At 43.1% G+C, this 27805-nt stretch overlaps 1 pseudogene; it reads right to left on the bottom strand.

Annotated features, from left to right (window-relative positions):
• Positions 1–27805, bottom strand: part of LOC119524180 — a 308154-nt pseudogene that overhangs the window by 7225 nt on the left and 273124 nt on the right.

Here is a 27805-nt window from a genome sequence, read left to right on the forward strand (position 1 = left end):
GCAGGGCTTTGTTGTCAGCAGGAGTTAGGAGAAGAGGGAGACGGAGCCCACATGAATGAGCCACATGAGACGATGGCCAGGTGATTTCAGTGAGGCTCAATGGGCACACTCATTTTACCGAGCAGGCAACTGAGGCTGTGAGAGGCAGGGTGGAGATTTGTCCCTCCACTCTCAGTGGGACTCCTCGAGCCCAGCACCCTGACTGTGGCTGCCTGTGTCTGAACACTTGCACTGTCCTGTTCTAGTTTTCTGCTTCCTGGGGGAAGTTCCTGCTTTTTCCCATTTCCTGGCCCACCAATGCCCTGACACTGACTGACCTTGGGGTGCCTTCTGAATAAGGATTCTCTGAGTTTTCTCTATAGGACTCACTCTCCTGGTCCATTCAGCTGGCGAGTCCTCTTTTCAGCCCTTGCAGAGCAGAGGACACCACACTCCCTGATCACATTAGTTCAAGTGGAATTTCTAGACACAGTGAAGAACATGACACAATAGTTCCAGGGAACTGAAATTGGCTAACGTGTGAATCAGGCATGTAAAAAGCTGCTGTCCACCAGCAGATGTCACTGCAGACACACCCGGGGTCACCGGAGCAAACACAACTACAGGTGCACCTCAGTGACTAGAAAACACTGGCTAAGTCAAACTTCTGCAAATGCAATCCTTTAATAAAGGAAGGCTTCCTCAGTTTTGTGAATAAATAAAGTTGATCTGTTTTGTAGGATCAGATTTTTGCTTACTACATCAGATTTTTAAGAAAACCTATACATGAAAACTCTTAAATCTATGAGAAGGAAAATCCCACATAACCTTTGACTTTTTTGTTAATTCCTGCTTCAAGTGTCTTACAAAAGGACTCATTTTCTGTTTTTAGACACTAAGAAGTTATTAATACTTACAGAAAATAATTCCGATTGATTGGGTTCTCTCATTACTGGAAAACAATTTTAAAATCTTGGTTCATATTCATAGAACAGAACTTGTACAGGGTACACTTCAGAAGCCACATGCAGCAGCTCAACAATATCATCTTTCCTCACAAACCAATAACTTAAAATAGTGATACCGTTCCCTAGACATACAATGAAACAAAAATGTTTTTTGACTAAATTTATCTAAAACACGATACCAAATTGGCTTTTCTTTAAGAGACTCCATTAGTTATTTAAATCTATGATCTGCCAACTATGCTTTGTGATGCTACCAGGCTTTCAACATAAAGCTCAAGCTCTGTGGGCAGAGAGTAGAGTATTTAATATACTTCATGTATTCTTTCTGGACATCTCTAGGCTTTTAAAGTTGTTTTGGTGGTGGTAGTTGGTGGTATGCATGTGTGTGAGGGCATTTGCACATGTGTGCTTGACAGCATGGAGAGGAGACTAAGCCACAAGAGAAAACAACATGGGAAAGAAACAACTGAACATATCTCAGGGATTCAGTCCAGCTTTGGAGACTTTGTGACGCGTCTTGGGGACTTTGATGACTAAAGTAATCACTGTCTCTAAAGAATGCCAACCGTCTGCACTTTCTGTTCATCCTTGTTTGGTGGCAAACCCATCTAAGAGCAGGCATGAAAAGGCAGGGATCGCAAGCTGTCAAGGCGCCATGGCTGGTCACTCACTTGGGATACGGTAACAGTCTTTGAAGTTTTCTTTGACGCGTCTGCTCCTCTCTGTGCAAGTGAAACGTGTTCCTCTTTTTCTTCTTCTGGACTTGGAGAGTCAAAGATATCAGGGCTTGAAAGGGAGGACTGGATAAGGCCAAGAGAAAATATTGTAAGAATTATACCTTGGCTGACATACCTTTTGTTAACATAATGCTGTATATTTTTCCAAGCACTCGGCACTTCTGTTTCGTTTGTCTCCTCATTATAATCCCATGAGGCAGAAACTGTGTTATTATCTATTCACTAGGGGTTAGAGAATATAGCTGGTTAGTGGCAGAACTGGGAATAAGAAGGAAGGTTTCCTAAACAGGAATCCTTCCACGGCTCCCTGGGATCTTTCCACTGATGCCCATCAATTAATTCATACATTTCATCTCCACAGCTGTCTGTCATCCAGCTTACTCTGCTTCCTCCATGCCTCTCTCCCTCCCTTCCTCCTTTCGGTAAATATTTGCCACTGTGTGCCAGGCACTGAGCTGGGACAGCAGACTCAACGGTGACCACGCCAGGCACGGTCCCTGCCCTCACGGGGCTTCCGGTCCAGTGGGGAAGGCAGACAGTACCACAGGAGGCTGCTTCTGACCTTCCTCTACTCCATCTCCTCCTGATTGTTCTCCTTGCCCCTTTTCGGGGATCACCAAATCTCCTGCACACTGAAGTGTCCTAAAAGAACCTGTCTCAGAGGAAGCCATTTCCAGGGGAAAGAGATCAACAGACAGCTGTTCACTGACCAGTGTTTCCGTCACCTGAGAGCACCATGAGCCCCTGTTTAATTTGGTTCCTCTGCTAACTCTCTGCCTCATTGCAATCAACATCCATTTTGGATTCCATATTTGCTAAAATATATTCACAGAACAGCATCTTTTAGTAAAATATTGGGATAATATCCCTGCCCTTTCTGCCTTGCTGTGAAGATTACTGTGCTGTGAGGCTCAAATAACCTGGAAGACTGTGAAACAGTTTGTTGGAACTTGCTTGGTCATAAATGATTACTGTACCAGAATTTTCCTACTTTAGAACATAGCAAATGAACATAAGAGTTCCCATAGCAAGCCTTCTTTATTAGAAGCAAACAAACAACAAAAAAAGAATCTTCCAGAGATACCCCTGGGTGAGCTCATATTCAGCTTCACCTCTAGGCTTTCTACTCCCGCTCTGGTAGAATCACCACTTGGGAAACCTGCACTTCGTAGGGGTCATGAGGCCTTAGACCCACACTCCAGGCAAGGAAAAGACAATGTGTGTGCGTGGATGCATATATATGAGTGTGTATTTATGTGGAAGGTAAGTGTGCATTTCCCTTTGATCCATTTTCAGAAAAATTTTATCTAAGTGGATCATTTTGGAGCAGGATCAAGATTCTTCTAGTGACATTCACATCAGTGTTGTTTATAACAAAGAACTGAAAACAACATAAATGTCTAATAACCAATGCAATGGCTAGAAACGCTTGTGGGTTGAGGCAGCCGTGATGTTATGGAAGAATGTGTAATGTCTGGGGAGAAAGGCGCGCAGTATAAGGGGATAACACAAGTTCCCAAACACTGGGTACTATGTGAGCCCATTTTTGAAGAAATTATTTTATATATATACAAATAGGAAAAAAACACTAACGATATACAGCAAGGGGTTACTAGTTCTTGACTCTGGGGAGCAGAATGTGTTATAGGTTTGCAATATGAAAAGAAATTATTAAAAATGACTTAAACAAAAAATTTCTGAGGGTCATCCCAAGTGCTCTAATGGGTCTCCCCTACATGACCAGGTACTTCATATGTTTAAGAGAAATCTCCTGAAGGTCCGTGTGGGATTCCGTGGAAGGGCTGTGGGAGACAAATGCTCAGCCCCTGCCAAGCGCTTTATACTGGCAGATCGTTACTACAGTCAAATTTTGTTTTGTTTACAGACCCAACCAGCTTCTCTCTTTCCATGACAAAAGATGATGTTTTCTTTCTCCACAATATCATTTCAGGTTCAAACAAGAGTCAGTCTAGAAGAAGAGGTGGGAAGAGAGAGTGCCCACCTCTCAGGCAGACACACAAAGAGCAGATAATAGGGAGAAATGCTGCTTGATTCCATAAGACTGAAATCACATTTGGTTGGCAGTACATCTCAAGACCCCCCTTCTCCCAGGCTGTCCTCACAGCAGCCACTTGCAGAAGAGCCTTCAGCTAGGGTCATTAGCCTTTCCCGCTTCTCAGCCATAGAGAAGGCAGGAGATACTGTGCAGACACACTTACAGATGTCAGGGACTTGGACGGAGGCTGCCTCCCTGTGGCTTTTGGTTTGCTTGTGGTTGGGTGGCTGAGTTTCTCAGTAGATGACACCATGGAGTCAAAACCTTCTAGGTCTAAAATAAAAGTAAGAACAGATTTTTAAGAGCAAAACTAAGTATGAGGACACGTTCTTCTAATAATGTCACCAACACCTGTTTTCCTTAATCATTGTCCTTGACATCTGAATTACATGTCTTCTTTTATGGAGGCCCTTTGTATCCTTTGGTCATTCAATAAATGTTATTCAAACCAAATGAATAGTCATTTTCTCCTTGGTTTAACAAGCTAGCATGGAGGAGAGCAAACCATGATTTTTCTTTTTCCCTTGAACAGATACATTCATAGATCTTTAAAAAGCTACAGAAAGAAGACTAAAGGAGGAATCCTCTCCCTTCCACAAATCCAAGTAAATTTTAGTGATAAAACATTTTTGCGGCCTCAACACAAAAGGCAGTCATCAAAAGGTACAATATCCAAGGGCAAGTGAATGTTGGCCATTGATTCCACATGACAAAAGAGGAGTGGGCTTTTCATCTGGTGTGCTACAAGCAGCCAGGATCTCCTATAGTGTGTGCTAAATGTCCCTCAGGTGGCACTCTGGCATGTGCTGCCTTGTCCTGCCATGATGCTTTACTCTTGCCATCATCTTTTCACCCTAATGTTAGATTGTAAACTCCTTAGAGATGGAGACTAAGCGTCCACTTCTACAGATAATTTGTGGAGTCCAGCACCATTCTATTTACAGGAGCATCAATCAGTAAAGCCATTATTTTTTTCAGTCATTACTCTGTTCATTCATTCACTCCATTATGGAGTGACTACTCTGTGCCATACGTGGTGCTAGATAATGAGGCTGCCTCAGTGAACATGATAGATACAAGCCTTGCTCACAGAGAGCTGGCAGTAACTGATGTCTCAGAGGGACACAGAATTATTCAGACAGCTAGTCACTGTCCCCCTGCAGTGTGTCTGGGAGGAATGGCTCTGCCATTAATTTGCCACCCTCTTCAACAAATGATAGGCCCAGGAGTTACATGATTCTAGAGACTTCTGGTGATTTAGAAGTCAGGTATAGATAATGGAGGATGTGTGATGGTCAAAGGTATGACTGGCAGAAAAGGGACAACCCTGAGATATACCACTGCTTGTGACTGGGGAAACCCACTTCTTCCCGACAAGGAGACTGTGCTTTCTATGCCATGGTAGGCCCTGCCTTCCCAAACCACTCACGGTTCTTCCTCTAACAGAGCCTCAATTTTGGTTCAAGACAATGTGTCTACCCCTGAGCTGAACTGTATGTGGTTCAAGCTAATGTTGGCAATTCTGCTCCTCTTTGCCAGTGACTGGTCTAGAGGTGAGATGTAACCCAATTCGAGTCACTGAGAAATAAAGGGAAGTCTACTGAGAGCTTCTGTCCAGCTAGAGAGAAGAACGTGAAGAAAAGGTCTTTCGTATTGTTGCCCCTCTTCCTTCTGCCTGGGATGCTACTGTATAAGGACAGGATGCTTGGAGCTGTGGCAGCCATCTTGTGACCATGAGGGGAGGCATGGACAATGCTCTTACAGATCTTGAGGATGGTGGAGCAAAAAAATGGAAAGAGCTTGGGACATTGAAGATCCTGCTGAGCTGCCCACCAACCCCGGAATTGCCTGGTGCCCAGACTACTTGCCATGTGAAACTGATAAACCTATATTATTTCAGCCATTTTATATCAGCTATTCTTTATTTGCAGCTGACAGCATCCTAACTGCCGTAACCATCAATATGCTGGCTCAGGATGGAGAACTTCAAATTAGTTAAGTGTGCCTCCCACCCCCAACCCCCTCAATTTGAGAGCTCTTTTGTTGATGGTTATAATAAATGGTCTGGTTGTGTGACAATCAACTTTATTCTATTAATGAACAGACAGGTATCATTTGCAAACTATTTCCTTTAGTGGAGTATGCAAAACCAAGCACAAGTCACTGGTCAGGAGAAGCCATTAAATGACAGCTGGGATTATACCGACATCATTATTGTATCTGGTGAATGAATACTCAATTAACTCATCTTAAGTCAAGGCAAGTATAACCAAAGGTTGACTATCTGTAGAGACAGCACAAAGAAAAAAATTAATGGTGCGCTGAGCCCAATGGGGACCCAATCAGCATCTAGCACCAGAGTGAGCTCATAAAGCCCCCACCCCCATCCTAGCCAGCTCGGAAGGGCTCCAAGAGGACCCTGGGCCAGGGGAAGAGGCCAGACTCATGAGGCTGAACCCCCACCCCTGCAGGGCCTTTAAGAGAACCTTGTTTTCCTAAAAGAGTCCTCTCCCAACCCCGCCCCAGGACTCACCTCTACTAACCCCATGTTGTATGAAATTGAAATTCCCCACTAAATGCTTGGATTGACACAAAAAGCCATTGTCTGACACTAATATCCCATTATTTTTTTATGATCCCTTTCTTTCTGATTTCAAACGTAATACGTGCTCAATGTGTAATTTTTTAAAAAACATAAAGTCATAACAACAAAAGGCAGTCAACTATAATCTTACCACACAGAGACAACCACTGTTAGCATCTGGTATATTCTTCCTGGCTTTTTTCTATAAATAGCTGATTTAGCTCACACCATAGACAGCATTGCACTCTGCTTATTTCACTTAACATTTGATCCCATGTCTCTAAATATCCTTCATATATATTTTGATGGCCACATAATCAATCCTCTATTGCATTGCAACATGTTTTATTTAACTGATGCTCTATAGTTAGATAATTTGTTTTCAAATTGCCCCTCCCCCCACTTTTGTTTGCTATTATAAAAAACTCTGCGCAAATATCTTTGCATGGAATTTACATAAAATGAGTTGGTCAGATTGTGCCTGCAGTTCCGCAGCAGAGCTCTGAAAGAACAAAGGCATGGACTGTGAGGTATACTGCAGGTGGGCAGTGGAACCCCTGGGGAGAGGAGATGGGGCACAAAACTGAGGAGCAGATGCAGAGTGGGCAGCCAGGGAGGGAGTGGGAGAGATGGGCCGCGAGGCTCGAGCCCGGGAGCTACTGCTGGGAGTCTCGGCTGGGAGCTGCCAGGGCTGGGAAGGGTGACCAGTATCAGCTCTTCTGTCAAGGAAACCAAACAAGCTCTGCAGGCAAAACCTGCTCAGGGTGAAACAAGGAAAGAAAAATCAAAAGCTGATTGACTCTCGTTCTTAGCTTTGCTTGCACACTGGATTCACTGGACAGTTAAAAGAGAAAGAACAGAGGCTTGGCGCCCACCCTGAGGTAGACTTGATTGGTCTGGGGACAGCCCTGGACACTGGTGGGTTTCAAATCTCCCTAGGTGGTACTAGTAGGCAGCAAAATCTGGGATGCACTGCTCTAGCAGAGCCTGGGGGTGGAGGGAAGGGAGAGCTGGGTAAGGATTTATGTGAACGAGGGGAGGGGAGGGCACCCAGGCATGGCCGCCAGGTGAATGGCAGGGGTGTTGCTGGGCCTTTGAGGAGGACACCGACCCAGGTGGGTCATGGGGCAGAAAGCTAGATGGGCAAGGGCGTCCTTGGAGGCCGTGAGGAGGAGCGCTGACTTGATGTAGTGAGGAATGAGGTGCCAGGGCAGTGGTTAGACCTGATGACTGAAGGACAGAGGCACTGCAGCGGGAGCGAGGTGGCCTGTGCAGTGAGACAGCAGGACGTGTGAGGTGGAAGAGGGGTGGGGGGTGGCGAGAGGAGTCATGGGGCAACCTTGGCCCCTCTTGGGATGAACTCAGCACATACCCTGGTATGCAGGGCTGGATGAGTTCACACCCAGGAAACTGCTGTCCTGACCCTCGGGAACACTCCAGCTTCACTACCACCCACTCTCTCAGGCCACTACAGTAATTACTGGAGTCCATCTGGAGCTTTTAGAGCTTGACAAAGTGTGGGACAGTGGTCTATAACAAATTACACCTTCAAAATGACGCAGAGGCTAGGCGTCTGCCTTCCGTGCTTAGGCTGTGAGCCCCAGGAAGGCAGAAATTCAGCTTTGTGCTCTGAAAGTGTAGCATGTGCCTGGCAAAAACATGCTTAATGTCCTATGAATGGGTGGACAAATGAACAAAATGTCTCAAGAAAAAACTTATCCCAGGACTGTAGTTCCCAAACGTGGCTTCTCCACAGGAGCTCAAAGCAAAGGCATGATTGAACTGAGCAAGACACGAGGGGGTGGCTTCAGGACAGGAGGGGTGTCCTCTGCCAGGGCTGCGAGAGTGCCCGCTGGGCCCTGGCATTTCACTGCTAAGGATGGCGCTGAACAGACCGTGCAGGGATCAGCCTGGCTGCGAGGGCCAAGCGTCTCCGTGACAGAGCCCAGAGAAGATCCCCTGGTTTTCGTAACTGGAGAGTAAAAGGAGGGTCAGAGTCACCCTTCTTCTCTTAATGCATCCTCAGCTGTTAAGCCTAACTTTCCTCAGTCTTAGCTTGTAGAAACACTCTTGGGAAAAAACGACAAAACCACGTTGCCATTAGGAAAAAGAGGCATTGAGTCTGAGGTGGCTGGCTGCAAACGGGACCTCAGTTACCCTGCTACACCTTCACGTACCCCAAACTGGGATGCACTTCTGCTTTCTGATAGCTGAGGGGAGGAAACTCTTCAGTGAAGTCAAATAACTTTTCAGTGGCACAGAGCATGGCCCTCATGACTGTGGCCATGGGAGCTGTGATTAAGGCAGAATTTCCATGACTAACCCATTGTGGTGGGAAGAAAATGTCCCAATTTTCATGGTGGTTTTGAAATGAATCAAGCTGAAACTTGATATGTGCTTTCTCAGCCTGGCTGGGAATTTTTTCTCTTAATAAAAAATAGTTTTAAGAGTTATAAGCCGTTCCCAAACTAGTGAACTAGCAAACACCAAGGTATTTTTAAAAAGTTGGTTTCCTAAGGATGAGAGGTTCTTGGCTTTTGTGATCCTTGGACAACAGACCCTTGGCAGACACACAGGGATAATTCACATTGGACACGATGGAGCATGCTTGGAAAGGGCTTCTGGCTCTTTGTGGCATATGAAGTTTGCCGTTTTCCATGAAATTCAAACACTTCCTATTTTGTTCACTTAGAAAATGTAGCATCATGTTCCATGGATGTGATGGATGGTACCAGTGACCATATATAACATATAAAGCACAGCCCTTGAAAGCCCAGAGGAGAAATCATTAAAAGGCTGAGACAGGCCAGCTGTCACCACCAGAGCTATTGGGGAGCTCTGAGCCTGCTCTGTTGTTTCACTGTAGCTCCCCACTCTGGACTCCAAAAAGAGCCCTGGAATGCAAAACCCCTACAGGTAAAGCCAGGCGGTGTCACCATCTCCTAATCCTTCTGCAACCTATCCCTCCTCTTCCATGCCCTGTCCTGGGCCATTCCTTGCCTGTAGCCATGGTAATCAGTTTCTCACTTCAAGCCCCTTCCCAGGACTCTCTGCCACCAGAAAGAGATATGTAAAGGGTCCCTCAGAGTATGTCCCTTCCCAGCTTGCAAAGTTTCCATGACATCCTGATGCCCAAGCACGGCCAGGACCCCCATGCTTTAGCCCATGCTCACTTCTCTGTCTCTGCCTGCCCCTAGCTGTCCCAACAACAAGCTGTGCTTTCTCCCTCGCTCCTGGGCCTCTGAATATACGGACTGTTCTGTTGGGAAAGCTCGCCTCCCCTTCCCTCCCCACCTGGCCAACTCTTCTAGGTCCGCCAAGGTTTGGCTTGACAATTGGGACCTCTTCCAAAAGGCCAGACTGCACCCTCGGGCCTCGGTTGGATGCTCCCTGGCTCAGTCATCACTCCGACCTCAGCATTTGTCACCCTTTACTGCCATTTCTTGTTGTCTAAACAGTCTGCCCCAACAGCCAGGGCAGAAGGCTGTCTCTCTTATCTCTGTTATTCCCAGGCCTAACATCACTCTTGGCTTGCGGTGTGTGTTCAAGAAATGATATTGAATAAACTAACACATAAGCTTTTTGGGCTTCAGTTTTCCCAGCTGAAAAAAATGAGATTGATATCTGGCCCAGCAGCTTCACCACAGGGTTATATTTTTGTGTGTAAATGAGACTATGCGAAAGCCTTTTTGAATCACACAGGTAGAATTTTGTGTTCATACATCATGAATAGAGTTGTGGGATTTGGGAACAGAGATCTGGGAGCAAGGCTAGGAATTCCTTTTTATATTTTAAGATTTAAGATGAGAAAACCCCATACCCACAGAGTTGCAGGTGCCTTCTCTTCAATGAAGAAGCATCACAAGGCAGTCTGTATAGAAGGAGGAACTCTCATTTCTCACACAGATTATTTGACTAACTGGAAAAATCTATGTGGACAACAAAGATGGGCCCTCTATTAGAAGTCAAATGAATATCTGTATTAGCTGATTCACCCACTGAAAACTTCTTACTTGAGCAATAATTAGATTCTGCAGGGAAACAAGCCCTTCACAAAGTGTAAGCATACAGCAGATTAGCTGTTGTGCTTTAATTTATAATACAGGTGTGAAGTTTACGTAAGCTGCTGAGAGTAAACAAGTTTGGAGCTACAGTTTTGACCTCCATGTGCCAGCTACCCTACAGATACCCTACTCCAGGCTGTGCATGTATGGCCTCCTTTAACCCTGAATCCTATGATATATAGGCATTACCTATTCTAGACAGGGAGAAATTGAGGGTTGGAGGTTAGAATACTTGCTCAGGGTCACCACCAGAAAATGACAGGCCCCACATCCAAATGCCTGTCCACCGGACTCTTCCCACAACAGAGCACTGGAGAAAAAGCAGGAACACCTGTCCTGAGTTCTCAGTCAACTGATTGTGAATTCTTGGAATTGTTTCTACATCAGTTAAAAGGAAAGATACTAGTCAAGTTTCTTTCATGAAGAAACTCTACACACTGGCAACAAATGGCCTTTGTTCTATTTTATTAAAATATGTTTTTAAGTGGTCAGCAAAAGGTGTTGGCTTCCCTAAGGAAGCATCTGGCAAGAAACGTCTTAAGTTGGCAGGCAAGTTAAGAGAGAATGTTTGGCTATTCAGTACAAAGTAACTTTTACACCTGAAGCTTGTAGTTCAATTAGAATAAGAGAAGGGGATACAGAGTATATTTACTCATTAATTCAATCACACATTTATTACATATCAACTGCGTGCCAGGCATAGCAACTGTTTCAAGAATGAAAGAACACTCACCCTACGCCATTGCTGTCCAACAGAACTTGCTGTGATGATGGAAATGTCCCATACCTGAACTATCCAAAATGGTAGCCACCAGCCCCAGGTGGCAATTGAGTGCAGGAAACACACAAAATATGGTTGTGACTCTTTAAATGAAGTTAAATTTAAATGGTATTTCTTCTCATGTATGCTCAGGCCCTTCATTCAGTGCTTTTTTTTTGCTGAGAGTGCACCATGAGCCAGGCACTGGGCAGGACATGGGGGGAGAGATGTGGACCCTGCCCTCACGAAGCCTGGAGTCCACTGAGAGTGACAGACATTTTAGATACAGAAGTACAAATTTTGCTAGCTGCTCTGAAAGACAAATAAAGATGAAATTGGAAATGATAGCATGGGGACCTGACTTAGGTCAGGGGAAGGGGTCAGGGAAAGAGGTGGGGCTCGTACTGAAGTCTAACACAGGAGAGGTAAAGTGATTCACTTGGAGAATAGATAGAGGTGATCCTAAGTGGGGAAAAGTGGCACTGCCTGTGTATTTCTTCACAAATTGCTCACTACAGCCCCAAATTTGCTATGCAAAGTGATTTAATAAATAATTTATCACCTTGTTGGAAATAGTAGTCACACTGTTATTCACAGGCTTGTAAATTGGTACAACCTTTTGGTAATGCAACTTGGAGATACCGATCACAAAATGTAAATGTGCACAACTCCAGATATATCCATTCCATTTCTAGAAATTAACTCATCGAAATATGTATGTAAGAGTTAAATGATATATTTATAAGGCCAGTGTTCTTCAGACTTTTTTGCCAGTGTGCCCTGGAAAATAATTTTCAAAACCCTCACACCTCTTACACATCTTAAGTTTATATCATGCTTTAGTTATAAAGGATGTACTTTCTGCCACATTCTAAGGATTGGTATTTTAAAATAGAACTGTTATATCACAATTTTAAATATATTCAACATATATTTGAATATCAAATATCACAGTAATTTAATTTAACTTCATACATTTAATTTCATACATTTAAAAAAATCATGAGTAAATTTTAACAGCTGGAAATTTTACATCCTTTCTTTTCTTCCTGGAATTCATATTTCCATTGTACTTCCACTTTATAATTTTACTCTAATGTAATACATGTTTATGCATTTAAGTCTTTTGTTAATTAATTCACCTTTTTCTGCTATAAAAATGTAAATTGAAATCTGTGATTTATTTCCTGAAATCATTAATCTCTAAGTGTAAAAATTATTTTTCTTCTGGACTGAGTTTTTACAAGTATTATCAGTAACAAATGATCAAAACATACATATACACACATACCACACATTTTGTAAATAATTTTTAAGCATAAAAAAGTAGAATTTTATTGGGCTTTCTCCCCAACCCATGAAGGACGTGTGGATGACTATTAGTTAATACTGGAATGAGATGGTTTGGCATTGATTCTATTCCTATTTCTCATTTTATAGATGTAAGTGCTAAGAAACTTTGTTCACATAAATAGAAATAGATGAGAACAGAAAGAATTTTGTTATCACAATGTCACTCAATTCTCTTAACCCCATCCGAGTTATACACCAAAAATCAGACTGTGGTCCAGCATCCTCAGGAATTATTTTTAACAATCTGTCAACAAAGTAACAGCCTCCTTCAATTTTGGTGGAAGCAAAGAATTAGAAACCTGAATTGTAAACAGGTTTCTCATCCAGTCAGTGGAGTCATTCAATTGTTCGACTTTAACACTGATCTTAGAATTGTTTCTTAGTTTGAATCACGGGTTTTTATACCTCAGGGGTGGACAAGGGGTTGGCCTGTTTGTGTAGATGGGAGAGGGCAACTGGGAAAGAGGAGTGGGAAAGGACAAGAAGGGTGACACCAGGGCTCCTGGGCCAATGGGTTTGAAGAAAGAGCACATAATAAGATTCTCATGGCCTTGGGAAGTCTCCATGCCCCCTACTCCCAAGGGTATGGGCAGCCCCCTTTGAAGATCACTGTCCTAGAATGGTCTTTGCAGCATTGCTTCTAGAGAACTGGTTATGGTGGAATCATACAAGGCAGTATTATGTAGCCTTTAAAGTACAAGGCTGATCTATGGGACTTACATGGAAAAAATGTCAAACATACATTTGGTACAAAAAGCAAGTTGTGGTCCAGAATCATATGTATAACATGATTACATTTTTACAAAATAACCCACCCATCTGTCCATCCACATACAGTAAGGCTTCTAAAAGCTTGTGTAACAAATTAACAGTGATTATCACAGGGTCAGGAAGGTAAGATGCAGGCGACTTTCACTTTCTCACTTTGTGTTCTTCCATTGTTTTTTTTTTTTTTTTAGTTAGGACCTATTCCCTTTGTAATTAGGAAAAGAAAAGCTATTCAAAATAAAGAAAAATACAACTGATTAGATAACGTGTGACATTCTTTCAGATGCAGCCGTAAGGATCTCTGTCAGTTGATTAAGTTATGTGTTCAAGGGTTTTGCTCATGACCACTGACAGTCATCATGGTTAAGGATGCAGGCTGATGTTGTGGGGGCTTCTTTCTGGCTGAATTGCAGCTAGACCAACTCTGCCTTAGTAAGCGCCTGTTTTGCCTCAGCCACTTCACATTGTCATGTCTAAACTTGACAGCAACCCTCTAAGGTAGGTGGGCACCACTGACCTCATGACTCAAAGAGGCAAGTGGAGCTCCAAGAGTCACCTGACCTGGAAAATGTGGAGCTAGGGTTCAACTGGGTTCTCAGGTGCACCTATCTGAGAACTCAGAGTTTATCTGACACACCACATGCCTTCCTTTCTTGCCCTTAGGCACACAAACTTATTTAGGATGGAAAACATCCTACCATTTTACATTTTTGTGTAAGAATTTGGGTGGGGAAAAAATCAAAATAACTGTTTAAAAAAGTAGAATGAATTATTAAAACAATTTTACAAAAAGTTATGCCCATAATCCCTTGACAATTACTTAAACTTCCATGCCCAGCAATTTTTTTAAGCAAAAATCATTAAGCCAAAGACAACCTTAGATGAGATCTTAGAAAGGGCCAAATTATCAATTTACTAGGTTAAAGGAACTCACAGAACTAAAGGAACTGAGGTAAAGGGACAAATGAAATAAGACACTGTTTAATTTTAATAGACTGCGATGCTGAACTGGGCCCCTTCATGATCATTTCCTCCAAACCCCTCGTTGAAAAACCAAGATTAAAGAGGTGTGATGGCAACATGATGTGCAGCCGGCTCAGAGAGCACGTCTCCTTTTGGGGAGCAAGATGTACAGGTCACTTCATCTTATTTAAACAGCACTTTAGTTGGATGAAAAAGAGGCAGTTTGATGCTCATAATATAAAATTTTAATGCATGCATGTGAAACAATAACATGCTAACATCCTGAATTAAATGAAAGCCAGAATTATGCTGAGTACAAAATGTGGGGAGGAAATTCCTCCCAACCTGAAGCCCAGTGCTCCCTTTTCTTTTTTTATAATAGCAGTTACAGGTTTATATGAAAAATCATGCAGAAAGTACTGATTTCCCATATGCCCACCTACACAGTTTTCCCTATTGCTTAACTTTTACATTAGTTTGGTTCCTTAGTTACAATTGATGCAACATCATTATAATAATTGTATTTTAACTATAGTCCATAGTTTACTTTAGGGGTCACTTTGTATTGTACAGTTTTATTCTGGTAACATATATACAACATAAAATTAATCATTTTAGTCACTTTCAAGTATACAATTCAGAGGTGTAAATTACATTCACAATGTTGTTCTGCCATTATCACCATCCATTACCAAAACCTTTCCATCACCCAAAACAGAAATTCTGTACCAATTAAGTCTTAACTCCCCATTCCTCACCTTCACCTCTTAGTAATCTGTATTCTAGTTTCTAACTCTATGAGTTTGCTTATTCTAATTATTTCATATCAGTGAGATCATACAAAAGTTGTCCTTTTGTGCCCTTTGGTGTCTGGCTTATTTCGCTCAACATGATGTCTTCAAGGTTCACCTGTGTTGTCACATGTATCAGATCTTCATTCCTTTTTATGGCTGATTATTCCATTGCATGTATATACACATTTTGTTTATCCATTCATCAGTTGATGGACATTTGGTTTACTTCCATCTTCTGGCAATTTAGTGAATACTGCTGCTATGAACACTGCTGTGCAAATATCTGTTCAAGTCCCTGCTTTCAATTCTTTTGGGTAAATACCTAGAAGTGGGATTGCTGGGTCATATAGTAATTCTAAACTTTCTGAGGAACTGCCAAACTGTCTTCCACAGTGGCTGCACCATTCTACATTCCTACCAACAGTGTATGAGGGCTCCTATTTCTCCATAACCTCTCCAATGTTTGTGATTTTCCCTTTTTTTTAATCTTCATTTTATTGAGATATATTCACATACCACACAGTCATACAAAACAAATCGTACATTTGATTGTTCACAGTACCATTACACAGTTGTACATTCATCACGTAAATCAATCCCTGCCACCTTCATTAGCACACACACAAAAATAACAAGAATAATAATTAGAGTGAAAAAGAGCAATTGAAGTAAAAAAGAACACTGGGTACCTTTGTCTATTTGTTTCCTTCCCCTATTTTTCTGCTCATCCATCCATAAACTAGACAACGTGGAGTGTGGTCCTTATGGTTTTCCCAATCCCATTGTCACCCCTCATAAGCTACATTTTTATACAATCGTCTTCGAGATTCATGGGTTCTGGGTTGTTGTTTGATAGTTTCAGGTATCCACCACCAGCTACCCCAATTCTTTAGAACCTAAAGAGGGTTGTCTAAATTGTGCGTAAGAGTGCCCACCAGAGTGACCTCTCGGCTCCTTTTGGAATCTCTCTGCTACTGAAGCTTATTTCATTTCCTTTCACATCCCCCTTTTGGTCAAGAAGATGTTCTCTGTCCCACGATGCCAGGTCTACATTCCTCCCCAGGAGTCATATTCCACGTTGCCAGGGAGATTCATTACCCTGGGTGTCTGATCCCATGTAGGGGGGAGGGCAGTGATTTCACCTTTCAAGTTGGCTTAGCTGGAGAGAGAGGGCCACATCTGAGCAACAAAGAGGCATTCGGGAGGAGGCTCTTAGGCACAATTACAGGCAGGCCTAGCTTCTCCTTTGCAGCAACAGTCTTGCCAAGGGCAAGTCCTGTGGTAGAGGGCTCAGTCCATCAAACCTCCAGTCTGCTATGTCTGAGAAAAATTAGAAAAATAGTTTTCTAATGGATGTGAAGTGGCATCTCATTATAGTTTTGATTTGCATTTCCCTAATGGCTAATGATGTTGAGCATAATTTCATGTGCTCATTAGCCATTTGTATATCTTCTTTGGAAAAATGTCTATTCAAGTACTTTGTGTATTTTATAATTCGGTTGCCTTTTTGCTGTTTTGTTGTAGCAGTGCTTTATATATTCTGGGTATTGTAGCCTTATTGGCTATACAGTTACCAAATATTTTCTCCCCTTCTGTAGGCTGCCTTTTCACTTCCTTGAAAATGTCCTTTGATGCACAAGAGTTTTAAAATTTTGCTGAAGTTTGATTTGTCTATTTTTTCTTTAGCTGCCTAATACAAGGTTCTGAAGATGTTTCCCTATGTTTTCTTCTAGGAGTTTTATAGTTTTAGTTCCTTTATTTAGGTCTTTGATCCATTTGAGTTAATTTTTGTATGTGGTGTAAGGTAGGGGTCTACCTTCATACTTCTGCATACAGATATTCAGTTTTCCCAGCACCAGTTGCTGAAGAGACTATTTTTACCCCAAATGGATACAGTATCCTTGCCAAAAATCAATTGGCCAGTGTGTGAGGGTTTATTTCTGAACTCTCAATTCTGTTACATTGGTTTATATGTTTGTCCTTGGGCCAGTCTCAGAGCTCTTTTTATGACACTGTGAGGAATGGGGGCCTTCTCCACCGCTAGAAGGCCAGTCAGCTCCCATTCACCAGCCTTAGTAATGAGATGCATTACCTTACCTCATTTGTGAAATTGAGGGAAGGAAGATAGCTGGGGTAAAAGTTATTTAAAGTTCCTTTAAAATCTGACATCCCATGAATAAGTTTTTAAAAAAATACAGGGAATTATATCTCTATTTAAAAAATATGCTAATTGTACATGTCTGGATGTTAAGTTGTCACATGAACTACTGCTTCAACACCTGGCTCTTTCCGGGGCCTCTTCCTTGTCCCCTACATTTCTCCCCTTCCCCACCCCCTACCTTCCATCTTCGCAGACATGTGCTGGACCTGTGGTTTTCAAAAGCTGGCCCAGAACTGGTATGCATCCATGACAACCTTATCACCAGTCGATAAAGCATTGAAAATATAAGGTCAAAGTTGTGAGTTCAATCTTTAAACTTGGAGATTATATCCTTTCTAACACCAGAAGGCACCTGTTTTTAAAATCTGCTGAGTTAGTAAAAGAAAAATCTTCAGTTCCCCAAATTACAAGACTTGTTTTTTTTTGTAATTGAGTCCCTGAAATTCCAAAGAGTAGGAACCACAGGGAGGGATGACTCAGGATGGCCTGGGGAAGGTAAGAGCTTCACTATAGGCCACTGCAAAGGTAAAGAAGCTTCTTTTGGCTTGAAATCCGGGTACCCTGTTAACTTACACCACATCTTTAGTTTGTCACCACCAGATCCAATTATCTTCCAACGGGGCCCACCAACCTCACTCCCCAGCTGTGAATCACTTTTCCCATTTAATGAATCAAAGTTAGTGCCTTAATGTGAGTCCATGGCTAGATAAGGATTTTGGTAACTCAACTCTCCTCCTTACTAAAGTGTAGTATGTCCATAACGCTTTTAGCATGACAAGGGAGCACTTGAGTGAGCATGGTTTGGTTTTCTGGCAGGCCATATAGCCCTCTGGGTATTTATAAGTAAAACAGAAGCAGTAACAGGGCTCTGCAAATCCATGAGCCCACAGCCAGTAGGTGGAGGGAGGCACAGATGCCAAAGAAATGCCATGTGCAATCAGCGAGTTGAGCATCACCTGTTTCCTTCTTGCTTCCACATTCATTTTCAGCTCAGAGGCCTCTGTTGAGCACACTGTGGATGTGGGAAAGGTCACTATATAAACCTTTCTGCTGTTTACAGACAACCTTGAATCCACTGTGTGTACCTGCAGCATTTTATTCTCCAAGCTGAAACAGCTTCAGCATGTAGCAAAAACGCAGAGGCACTCAAGTTGTAGGGATGACTTCAGAAGGCCAGGGTTTTGGTCACAGAGATGAGGACAGCCAAAATATCATGGGACGATGTGGCACCCCTGGCACACAGGTGAGCTTCTGGAGCTGGCTGGAAGTCCATGGGTCTACACAGCACTGTGACGTCCTCTGAGCCAAGAGACACCATGTGAACTGATGCCAGCTACACACCCAAAAGTTCTTCCACCCACCTCATCCATAAGTCACCTTTCCTCATTTCAGGCTGATGGTTGTAGATGGCTTAGGCACAGACAGCACTGTCCACTTTATGCACAATTTGCTTTCTGTGTTTGGGAATAATTCATACCACCAAGTACAACACTCTCATTTTCTCCCCACTGTTTAACCTCCACCCGTGTTTTCCTTGTATTCATGAGACTTGTCTTAGTGGGACATTCAACGGTTATTACTTTTGCACTTCTCAGGTGGGATGAGGTAGAAGATACTTGTAAAACCCTCAAAACCAAGCACAAGCACAGCCAATGCAACAGACTGTCAAATGCCAGGAATGCCCAATTGGGAGCTAGCAGGCAAAGGCAAGCACCTTGGTTCTGGGTGGACCCACGTTTCTAAATGTGAAGGTCTCTAAGTGGAGATGCTGCGTTTACATCTGGGATCAGGCTCTTGGAAGTACAGAGAAGGCCAAGGCCTCAATATCAGCCCACCTCCTGCAAGACTATGAGATGACTTTGAAATCAGCATGGGCTGATAGCTTAGCCTTGCTTACTCAGTGGCATACTTGCACTGTGTGCCCCACAAGTCTCAGATGAGAGGTGGGGGCCCGCGGGAGAGCACAGAACCACTCCCGAATTAACTGCAACCAAGACTGAGACTTGATAAGTGTGGGAAAGGAACCAAAGATGCTCAGAGGACCGGTAGGTTAAAAACCAATCACCCAGAAGTTCAACCTGTTTCACTTCTTAATACAAAGTGTTTGATCCTAAGCACAATCTCTTTTGCTTTAGTCGTCACACTTGCGAACTGCATACTGCTTCTCAAATACTCCTGACATGAATTCAAGTTTTGGTCATGACAGGGCCTAGAGTTATAGAGTTATAGGTGTCTGCACAGCTGTGCCCCACACCCTCAGACACAGACTTGACTGGGGTACAACAGCGACTGCATCTTGCTCTCCTCTGCATGGGTAATATCAACCACATTCCTGATCCCCAAAGGACATGTCTGAAGGTCACTGGGAAGGAGACAGTGTCTGCAGGAGCGAGCTGTGGCTCCCACAAAAGTTCTCACGTGAGGGGTACTAGCCCCGAGAGAGCTGAGAGGTGCACTGTTCACACATGCACACTCAGCCAGAAGTCCCTCTAGCTAGGACCTGGGGTCCCTAAGGCAGGCAGCACAAGGTGCATTTTGTTCTATTCAACCTGAGAAATGACTCAAAAATCTGAAATGCTGAAAAGACCAGCAACTGGCTCTTTGGCTCCAAAAGGGGAAATTCAAAATATATAAAACAGGACAGAAAAACTAAGAGAGCGCAAAGCCAGGGGATCTAAGTCTTCCTCAAAAATCTGTCCAAGAAACCCTGTGAAATGATTTCTTACAGTAAAAGGCAGAACTTACAAAGTAAGGAAGGAAGTTAATCACTTGTTGAAAGAGATTTGGTGTCATATTAACAAAAATTTTGTTACTGGTCACTATTAAATTGCTTCATATGTCTTGTAAAGCTTTATTATGCAGAGTACAAATTTGTAATTTAGCATTGATTAAATTCCATGTTTTTTGTCCCATTATAAAACACTGGGTCTTAAATCGTGGGAGAGCATCTAATCCCGAATATCTGTGCGTAAATCAGATTCAAAGTGTACAATTTTTTTTTCCAGGCCAAGGAACTTGCCACAAGTCTGAAAAACGAAAGGTCTCTCATGTCAACTTTCTTGGTCAATGCTTACATTTATTACTTCAAATATTTTGCTCTGAAACTATTTTCAAACTGTGTTTTACAGATATTCTCAGGAAATAGGCCACTTCACTGAGAACAAGGCTGTGCTGAGTGTGTCCTCAGCTCAGCTGTTCCCAATTCACTGTGGATTCCTGACATAAACCAGGATTTCTCAACCTCAGCACCAGCGATATTTGGGGCTGGATAATTGTTTGGGGGGACTGTCCGCAGGATGTTCAGCAGCATCCCTGGCCTCCACCCAGTAGATGCCAGTAGCAGCCCTCCTGTAAGTTGTGACAATCAAAAATGTCTCCAGACATTGCCAAATGTCCCCTGGAGGACAAAACTGTCCCTGGTTGGGAATCACTGACATAGACCCACTTCATGCATTGAAAGGTTTGGGCTCATGGGTCAGGGAGTCCTGGGTTCAAATCCAATTCTGCTACCTACTTGTTGGGTAAACTTGTCCAAGTTACTCGATTTTCTTTTTTCCCTTGATCCTTCCCTATAAAAACGAGAGGCATTACACCTCCCTCACAGGGCTGTTTGGGTGGTGAGAAGAAATATATTCAAAATGTGTTAGGAGGCACCCAGTGAATATTCGTTCCTTCTTTCTTCCCTTTTGTTCACTCCCACTGCTGTTACTTCAACACTACAACTTCAAGAAAATGGTATAATAAAGGGAATATATTGTTTTCATTGTACTGGAGGAATAATTCTAACACTAGGAAATTACAAAGATGGCCACATTCCTCAGAAGCAACTCTTTGTAATTTGGACTTCAAAGAAGAATCAAGGATTATAAAGGCACGTTGTATTCCCAAATGTGCTTAGAAAACACTCCTGACTCTTTGAGACATGTTGTGATTATTCTATTTCCACAGCTGTGATCAGCTACTTATCAATGTCCAGGTGTGCCTCAATTTAAGAAAATTATGTATTTAAAAAAATACATTTATTTAACAACCTAAGGGGACTTATTTGCATTACAAAATGATTCCTCTACAAGCATTTAGGGAGGTTTCTTAACACATCTAAATCAAAATTCTATTTATAAGAGATTGGTTTACAGACAACTCAGAAACACAAATATAGTGGTTATCACTGTAAACAAACACAACTATTCTATAAAGTCAAGCAAAGTGGCACCTCCACCCCCATATTTATAAATCAGCTGTGTGCGTGTGTATCTTTTTTAACACTGGGACTGCAAAGTGAGTGTTAGGAAAACTTCAATTAGCTCCTTTTTCTTTAATAGCTTCATTAAGGTATAATTTATATACCATAAAATTCACCCATTTTAAGTGTTCAACTCAATAATGTCTAGTAAATTCACAGAATTGTACACAATTTAGTTTTAAAATCTTCTCATCATCACAAATCAATGAGCTCATGGTTCCTGGTCCAAATGGGCCCCAGACCCCAGTGGGAGATAAGGACAGGGTGAAGCCAGCCTTAATATCTTCCAAAGTTGTTACATGCCCTAGGTCCATTACTTTAAACTTAGCAACACTTGCCCTCCAAATTAGCTCTCTACAACGTGAGTGTGCTTCTGTGTTCAGGTTGAAAAGATGGGGAGAAAATCCCGACCTTCCTCAAGTGAAGAGGTGTTAGCTGTGAAAAGAGATGGCAGTGGGAAAAGTCTGATGAGATGCCAGTGGAAAAAGTTTGCTGAGTTCCAAACAGAATGGGAAAAAAACCAATGGTTAAAACAAAGAAGGCAAGCAGCCAAGGAGGAACAAGAAAGGCTTTCTCTAGGTCAATTAGTCCATACAAGATGGCTTAGTTCAAAGGCTGCTTCCCATTTGGAGGCCCACTGCTACGTGCTTCAGTGACAAAGGAACCAAAAATCTCTGTACTGCTGAAGTGTAACAATAAATCCTGCCATGCAGTGGGAACTACAATATAAGGCATGATAGAATTAGATTAGTGGTTGTGTAGGGCTGGGGAAGGATAGAGGGATTGAGAGGTGATTGCTAAGGGGTGTGGGGTTTTTCTTTTTGGAGTAATGAAAATGCACTAAAATTGACTGTGGTGATGAAAGCACAACTCTGTGATTACACTAAAAGCCACTGATTGTACACCTTTGTATGGACTGCATGGTATATGAATATATCTCAATAAAACTGTTTTAAAAAAAAGTAAATGTTATCGCACTTGACTTCATGGCCTCTAATCTCCCATTCAATTGGAACAGAAATTTTTCCACCAGCATGAGAAAGCTGGACAATTTAATTTTCATTTCTATTCATGCACAGGCCCACGTTGGAGCTTATCCATGTTTTCTATTATGTTATTTGAAATATGACCGCATAGTTTGATACAAACGATATCTCAAACTGACATCAGCAGCACAGTTTTGGACCAATTGATTCCATTCTAAATAATTGCTGGCTGACAGGCGCTGGTAGCTGCCTACGCTAGATATAACAAAGCCATGTTACAGAATTTAACATTTTAATAATTTAAAATTATAACATTATTAAGAGGAAACCGATGTATTTATAGTTAACACTGATGGTTTCTAATGCTTTCCGGGCTTATTATGCCATTCACTGCAGCCCACATTTGGACAGCTTCAATTGTCTGAATCACTAACAAAAAGTCTGGCATCAATAATTTCCAAAGCAATGAACCAATGCCACCCGAGCAGAGATATGAAACAGTGCTGAAGAGAGCCAGTCCTCCCCAACGTCCTCGCCTCCTTGGCCCAGGCACCTACAAAGAACAGTTCTGCCTCTAGGCTGAATAGCATTTTGCTTAAAATTCTACCTCTATGATGTCAGGAAGTCCTGCTTTTCCTGCAGAATGTGGACTTGACCTGGGGTTGTCCTCAGCCCTCCATTCTTTCTCTTCTCTCATGAGAAAACTCATTTATCTTTCTGACTTAACTGTTACCTCTATGCAAACAACAACATTAGTAATACATTTTTATAACTTTTACAGCCCACCAAGTGATTCTACATAACTGGAAGAAAATGTGAGGAAGTAGATAGATGTGTTATTTTTTGTAGATAAAGAAGCTGAAGTACAGAGGGTCTGTGTAAATTACTAAGCAAGGTCCTCCAGCCAGGAAGCAGCAGAGTCAGCACTCAACCCAGGGCTGCAGACTCAATTCTGCGTTCTCGTCCCCCCACCAGGAAGCACCCCGTCTCTACTTCCAGTCCCTGCCAGTGTCTCCAGGCTTGGCCTCAGACCTTCAGCCTCCACTCACCATTGACCTGAGAATGTCAGGTTAAATCTCAAAGTTAACCCACTGAACAAATTTCCACACATTTTCCCCAAACCAGCTCCTCCTCCTGACACACTTATTTCTGCCCAAGTCATATTGTATCCCAGTTACCCATCCCTGAAACCTCAGGGCTGCAAATTATTCTCTTCTCCTTTCTGCTCCCCAATCTAACCAGTTACTAAGACCTAGCAGTAATTCTCTTGTATTGCTGCTTCCAAAGCTATCCCTGCTTTCACAAGCCTTTTGTGACTAGCTTAATTCTAGCTCTTACTACTTACTCAAACTCTCAAATAACCTGACTCCTCAACACCCATCTTTCCTTCAGCTGACTTGGCCCCACAAAGCTCTGCCTGTTATCATTTTCAGACTTGATTGTGTCACTTCAGTGTCAACCATCAATGGCTCCTACTTAGCCTGCAGAACTGATTACAAATCCACTCATCTCAAACTCAATCTGGTCCCTACTTACCTTTCAGGTCAACTCCCACTTGATCCCAGCCCAAAGCCCCTGCTGCAGCATGTCCCGAGTGACTGACCTGCCCACCACACCCAAGCACACCTAACTTGGAGGTACAGATAAGACTGTCCCCTCCCTAAGACCTTCCCCATCACCTGGCCCAGGGAGCACACCTCCTCAGATAGGCACTTACACTGACCATGCGTCTGTCATGCATACAGACCCGTGCTCTCATCTCTCCTCATTTGCCATCTCAGGGGCAAATGTCATCTCATTTGCCCCAGAAACCAGGTCCTGTGGGTGAAGTCCTTTATATCCATGCAGCCTTGTTGCATAGTAAGTCCTCAAGTATTTACCAGTTGTTTACATGGCCGCCAACCATTGTTTCTTACCATGCAAGTAATAAATTCATTAAATTATTACCTTAAGGAATTAATCAGAGATTATTGTCTTTTTGGCAAAGTCAGAGAGACTCAAACCCTGGCATTGTCTTTCTGGGTCCTTGAATACATACAACTGGTGCTTAATTTACACAGCATGAAAAATTTCCATAAACTAACATCTCCCCTACACACACATACACCCACACACACTCTGATCAATGCCCTCAATATTTCCAGGTTTTCAGACTGAAAAAAATGTGATTCATATTTTGGAGATAGCCACCTTAATGCTCTCCAGACCCAAAGAAACCAAAGGTCAAAGGTCAATGCTCTTAACAAGCAAAACATACAGCCCTAAGTATTCTGGAGGTGGAAGACGCCTTCCTTCCCCTGTGAGGCCCCACATTACCTTCACCAAGACTTCACCAATTGACTGTCCTGGCTTAAAATGGGGCCCAAATACTAAACTGAAGTTTAGAACCAGAACTTAACTCTGGCTCACTGTGATGATTCCTTTTCATTCACAACCAATCACTGCTCTGCTTCCTGCCCTTTTATCAGGTTAAAAGTTCCAGCAGGCCAGTGTTTTTGTTACTACTGCATTGGTCCAAGCTGTCAGAAGTTCTTGGTTATGCTTTCTGCCCAGGCTTCTCAAAGGCTGACTGAGGATGCAAAACAGTTTCTGGAAAGAAGGCAACTGCTTTTGGCATTTACCATCACAGATGCATATCCTACCCCCAAGCCTTCACAAGGTCAGACCAGAAAACATATGTCAGCTGGGGCAAAGATGAAACTCTATTAACAAGTTCAGAAGAAAACAGCACCCACACAGAGTGCCACCTCCAGGTGAAGAGGATGCTTCTGTCAGGCTCTCTGGTGCCTCTGGCATGGCCTGTCGCCTGTCAGACATTCGGTTCTAAATTGAACCACCAGTGCAGATGTGTTGCAAATATTCCATGGGGCATCAGTCCCTGATAGTGGTCGCCAGGGGTTAAGGAAGATGGAGGGAGGGAGGTGGATGTGGTTATAATGGGGCAAAGCGAGGGATCCTGTTGGTGATGAAATGTTCAGTATCTAGACTGTGGTGGTGGATACAGGAACCTACACATGTAATAGAAATACTCACACACACCAACAAGTACTGATAAAACTGGGGAAATCTGAATAAGTTTGGTGGATTGCATTAAAGTCAATATCCTGGTTGTGATATTCTACACCATTTGCAAGATGTTACCACTGGGGACCTGGGTAAACGGTATATGGGACTTCTCTTTATTCTTTCCTTCAAGCATATGTGCATCTACAATTATCTCAAGATGAAAAGTTTCATTTTTAAAGAGGCAAATTCCAAAATGTAGCTCTTTATATTATGTTGAATATGAGAAAATACTAACAACCATGATAAGTAGAAATACAAAATGTAAAGCTAAAAAACAAACCTCCAAAATCTCAGTCCCTAAATCTGGCCATCCTTACAGGTTGTCACCCAAGTGAGACCCCAGAGGATGCAATAGCAGCCCCACCAACATGGGTGTGGCCTCATGCCCACCAATGCACATCCCCAAAGGGCCTTGGACGGGTTCCCCCAGAGACTTTAGCTCCTTTCCAATTTATTGCATGGTGATGTCCTGACTTTGGGAAAATGCACTCATTTTCTGAACTGAATGGCAATTAGCACACCAATGTTCATTTTAAAGTTAAATTCAAAATACTTTGTGCTGTATCTATAGTAAACTCTGCCATTCTGCATTTTGACCACTCATTCTTCCAGACTAAATATATAAATCCCTGGAAAATATGAATCCAAGTGCTAATGTCCACTTTTACAAAAAGGCTTATTTATCAATTCTTTTCATTAGACCCTACAAGGATTCCTCCTAAAGTCAGGGAGAATAAAAATCCCAGGCATTTTGTTTTAATGTGGAAACCACTGTCACTTCCCTTCTTTACAAAACTGCAGCGCAAAAAACCAACCAAGGGCTGTGAAGCGTGCATCTAAATGGTTGTGCTATTTCTCCTCATGCTGCCTGACGGGGCAAGCCAGGGCTCTGCAGTTCTTGCAAAACATGGCAAAAGAGAAGCGACAGCATGCTCTTTACTCACCGATGTCACTGCTGCGGTCCGAGAGGTCCTTGTCCAGGATGCCAGATAGTGCACTGCCCACCAAGTCAATCTTTGGACCATCACCCCTACATTAAAAGAACAAGTCCAGGCATTTAATGATTGGTGTGCATCCTTGTCATTTTGTCAGCTCTCTTGTTGCACACGTCAAGGAGTGTGCTGTGCATGGGGTGGGGGTGCTGTTGCCAGAGAGGGAGCCAACAAGCTGTCCAACCACATAGGCCCTGGTGCCTGCCGGCCCGCAGACAGGATGCCCCTCTCCAGCACACATTTTCAAAGATGGCTATTTTAATGATGACAGTCCACCAATGCATCTTCAGCCACAAAACCTCCTGCTGAGGACACAGGGTGGCACGCAGGGCCTTCTCCTGCCCCATCACCAAGTAAGAACCAGCAAACAACAGGGAACTTCCCCTTTAAGGAACAAGGTATTTAGCCAATGCTGCCTGTCAAAGGTTGGCCACTTTTAACCTTGAAGAAAAGGTTGTCTGGCCTGGGGTGGAGGCACCAGGCAGACTGTTGACAGGCACAAGGTATTGAGTTGAGGTCTGGCAGCTTGAAAGCTGGCACAGGAGCAGAGGCTGGTAAAATTAGGTGGCTCCTGGACGGGTGCTCGCGTGCCCAGCAGGACACCAGTGACTTCCCTCCATATTTGGCCTATGAGTGGCCCTTTGGGACGGGAGCAGGCCTTCAAAACGATGAGAAAAATGCCACCCACTCACACATGAGCAGAAGCTTCTTCCAAATTTCTTTTGGCAGCTCTTTTGACCCTTAAGAGGAGGGAATGAGCCCCAAAGGAGATGATCCAAGGGCTGTGACAGCAGTGAAATAGGAAAGGATCCTTGGCCATCAAAGGAGAGGGTGAAGCCAAGCAGATATTCCCCACAAAGCAACAGAAAGAGTCAACCTCACAGCTTGTTGCAGTCACTGTGGCCTGAAGCTGAATTGCACAATGAGTAACATATTTACCTCATAAGCGTTTGTCAAGTATCTATTATGCCGGGGGGATTGAGAGGGCCAAGCCAGATGGTACCTAAACAGGAAAAAGAGACAGATAGACAACTGCAAGTCCACATGGCATAGGCTATATATGATAAAGCTGTGTCAGAGTACAATGAGAAGAAAGGGCTGGGGTAGTACAGCGGCAATCTGCATGGGGGAGGGAGTCATACAGAGGTGATGGCATTAGAGTTGGGTTTTGCAGGAAAAGGGAGAGAGGACATATTAGTAAGAGGCATGATGGAGCAAGGACCCAAATGTGAGCAAGGGTGCCTGGCTTGGCCATTGGTCCCAGCGCTGAAGCCTGAGGTACCTGGTGGACAGTGAGAGGAACAAGTCTGGGAAGGTTGGCAAAGGTCAGA

Source organism: Choloepus didactylus, chromosome Y (assembly GCF_015220235.1).
Source record: "Choloepus didactylus isolate mChoDid1 chromosome Y, mChoDid1.pri, whole genome shotgun sequence".
Taxonomy (NCBI): Eukaryota; Metazoa; Chordata; class Mammalia; order Pilosa; family Megalonychidae; genus Choloepus; species Choloepus didactylus.